Source organism: Seriola lalandi, unplaced genomic scaffold, assembly GCF_002814215.2.
Source record: "Seriola lalandi dorsalis isolate HSWRI2012SDOR001 ecotype SW California unplaced genomic scaffold, Sedor1 jcf7180002054208, whole genome shotgun sequence".
Classification (NCBI taxonomy): Eukaryota; Metazoa; Chordata; class Actinopteri; order Carangiformes; family Carangidae; genus Seriola; species Seriola lalandi.
This window is the reverse complement of record NW_019524761.1, coordinates 511,423-515,338: the sequence shown is the minus strand read 5'-3', so window position 1 is coordinate 515,338 and position 3,916 is coordinate 511,423.

Sequence of the window (3,916 nt, the reverse complement as noted above, 5' to 3'; positions counted from 1 at the left end):
GCAGTTTTGCAGAAATTTGATGTTTATTTCTCATCAGTTTAGTCTCCTGTTTATGTGTTAAGTCATGTATTCATTTCCGGCTTTCCTCCGCTGCAGCACATCACTCAACTCTGCCCAGAAATAAAACTTTTCCAGGAGAAGTTTTCCAGGAAACAAACTCAGAGTAAATGAGCTGATAATGATTCTACTCCCAAATCCTGTTGTCTGTGGTGATATTTCCATTTAGTATTTAAAGTTATAATCTGTAACTTCTCTACATGAAAATGTCTGAAAACAACTGTGTTCTACATGTTTTCAAGTTATGTTATTACATATTTACAAATGTTTCCATCAATTCTCAAACCAGAGAAATCTGTGATTTTAGTCAACTGTACATTTCATTGGACGCCTGTCAATGACATCATATCCTCTGTGATCATGTGGCAGTGTTATATGAGTTTTTATTGTAAGCATGTTAGCATATAAAGTATCTATCTATCTAAAGTTAGCATTTAGCTAAAAGCACTGTTGAGCTAAAGTACAGATTGAGTTTCAGATTACAGACAATACAGAGTTTTCCTGATGAACTGAAGGAGGATAAACACCAGACAGAGGAAGAGGGATTCATACGTTTGTTATTGATATTTAAAGCATTAGTAAATTATTCATTAATCATTACTAAAGCCATTAGGAGGACCATATTAAACCCTTTATAAGGTGTGCCTTATGAGAACGTGCTAGCTAATTACCTTAGTTTACTTCCACATGCTAACATGTTAGCATTGGCTTATGGTAGCCACACTGCTAACTCTTTGACATAAATTGATCTATTTTATTTCTATGTGTATTTACTCTTTATAAATATTAATAAGGACCGAAATTGAATTGAACTTAACTGAAACGATTTCTCAGAAATGTGGTGCATTCCTACAAATGTGGGGATTTTAAAAAGGGACCGTTTCTAAAAAGGTCATGCACATACAGTGAACATGCAAACCGTCCCTGACTACATATGAGTTACAAAATGTTTAATTCATTAAGCAGAGCTCTCAGTCTGTCTGACCTTCATGTGGGAGTACAATCTCCATGACTGCTTAAGGTCGAACGGCAGAGATCCAAGAGCACACAAGTGCCCCCCCCCCATTTTAATGGAGAAATCAGATGACCCATTATGATTGGCTGATTCATAAGACTTGGAGTCAGCAGCAAACAACAAGACAGAAAATACGAATGCATTTCTTTTTTTTTCAAACACTGTATTTTTCCATCTCCACATAACCATCAAAATGACATGTTTAGAGTTTAGAATGTTTTATTATAGTTTATTGTGTAGCATTTTCATTTTTTCATTTTTTCGTTTTTATTTTTTCCAAAGAACAAACACAGCAAATAATGTTGAGGAGGAGAGGCAGGAAGAGAAGGGAAGAGCAAGACAGGAGGGCCACATTGATAAGATAGATAGATCAATCCATAGATAGATAGATAGATAGATAGATAGATGCGTCAGGTTTGGCTTGATCCTCCCCCTGTAATCCCCCTGGGTCCACACACACACACACACACACACACACTCACACGCTCACACGCTCACACACACACGCTCACACGTTGCTTTACAAAGAATAATCATCATCAGAATAAGATTAATAACTGTCCGAATATATCTAGGAATAAAAAATAAAAACAAGGACAAAAGAAAAAGAAGAGGAAGAACACACCGTCAAGGAAAACAGATTCACTCACACTGCCGTGAAATCCAGAAGCTCCCTACAGTTATACAGTTAGCCTGGAGAGAAAACAGCTAGGATAGATAGACTGGAATATATGTATGCATCATCTATGTATGCATGCATATACTGTATGCAGGCTCGGTGTGTGTGCGCATGGAGGGGGGGGTGGGAAGGAAAAAATGTCGACGTGGGTTGGATTCATCTGAAATGCCACAATTTGTACACAAAGATCAAACTAGGCCTGTAGCTCGTCTCCCTCACATACACAGTGTGTATCTACGTATGTGTAACGCGTCAGCGTCAGCGGGCTAGCTAGTGGTTAAATGCCCATCTGCAGATAAAAAGGGTCAATTTGATTCACTTTAGCAGCTGTCCAAATCTCGCAGGGGGGTGGAGTTAAGGCAGACAGCTGATTTCAGGTCAGATTAAAAAGGGGCCTAGTTGATTTTCTTTTCCCTCATTAGTTTTTTTTTTTTTTTGGACAAAACACAGGTAAGCAATAAGTTTGGCATTAAAATAGGTACAGAGCTAATGTTACCACACAGTCAGAGAAAGAGAAGAAGAAGGAGGGGGGATGAGAGGGAGGGATGAACCAGAAGTAACTGAAGTAGTAAAATATGATCATAACGGTAAAATGGCGCATATTACATTGTTGATGTGGAAGCAGAACACATCGCAGCAGTCATCGATCAAGCTCTGAACAGTGTACGTCACGTACCTGCCCGCTAATTCATGGTAAAAATATTAGGTCGTTTAAACAGGGAGAGGCCTTGACATTTTCTTTAGTTAGAGTCTGTTCTCCACCGGGGATTTTTAATGCCTCTGCACGGTCGTGTTAACACCCTGTTATCACTCATACTCCTCATTTAAAAGACACGGCACCAGCAAACCCTCAATGAAACAGGGCGGCTCGGTTCCTTTGGATTTAAACGAGAACTGTCTTTTCCGACCCCTGGGAGAGAAATACCTAACATGCCAAGCTTGACCCTAAACAGCCAATAAACAAAAGAAAAGCTACAGAAACCTGAAGAGCCATATATACACAGAAATGTGCCCGATAAATACAGTTTACAAAAAGAGAAAAAAAAAAAAGTTTTGATTTCCAATCTATTTTCCTTTTATTCTTTAATTTCATAATGGCAGCCACTGGTCTCAACATCCCTTCGACTGTCCTGCTTGTCTTTTGTATCGTTTATGAAAGGATCTATTTTCACACTCAACAGTTTGGTCTTTTATTCCCTCCCCAGACAATTTAAAACACTTCTTTTTTTTCTTTTTTTTTTTAAGTCACAACCAGTTTGTAGTGTTCATTAAATACAAATCATTTGCAAGTCAACGAAAAGGACACAAAGACGGAGAGAGAACAAAATAACATGATGAAAAAAAAAAAAGGGGGGAGAGGACGCGCGAAATGACATAATTTGCACATTGTTTCATGGAAAGAAAATACAGTGAATTGAAAGCCTCCCAATCCTTACAACCTGACATACTGGAATACCTATATCATCCCTATACACACAGGCACAGCATGAAAACTGACTCAACATGTAGGAACACGTCCTGCTGCCAACGTGCTGTGTAATTTTCTTTAAAAACATGTACAAATGTGTGTGTGCAGACACAACACAGAGCATGGTTTATTCCATACAGTCAGTTGTTAAGAGTGTGTTTAATCTCTACTCACGATCCTGTCTCTATCTGGACAAAGTCAACTCACTGTTACTGAAAATATAGTTGTTGTTTTGTTTTTTTTTATAATTCTGAGGTACTCAATTATCCCGACAACATCAGCATGAATTAAGATGCATGGATGTTTTTAAATAAAAAGATTAAAACCTGTTTATCTAACCAAAAAAAAAAAGAAAAAAAGGTGAACTTTAGAATTTGGTCAGTTTATCTGCAGGTGAATCTGACTCTTATCCTCATAAGACTGCAGGAAGTCAGGATGATTTATGAGAACGCAGCCTCTCCACCTCTACGGCGAAGAGACTTACGAAAGACATGGCTGAAAGACGGGAGAGAGAGAGAGAGAGAGAGAGAGAGAGAGAGAGAGAGAGAGAGACAGAGAGGGAGGGGGAAGGGAGGGATGGATGGGTGTGAAAGAATGGAGCAGTAGAGACAGAGAGGTTAACAAACTGTTAGTGAGCCTGGACAGTTCTGTAGAAATGCGAGGAAGGGCCGGAGAGGGCGAGGGGGAGGAGGAGGGG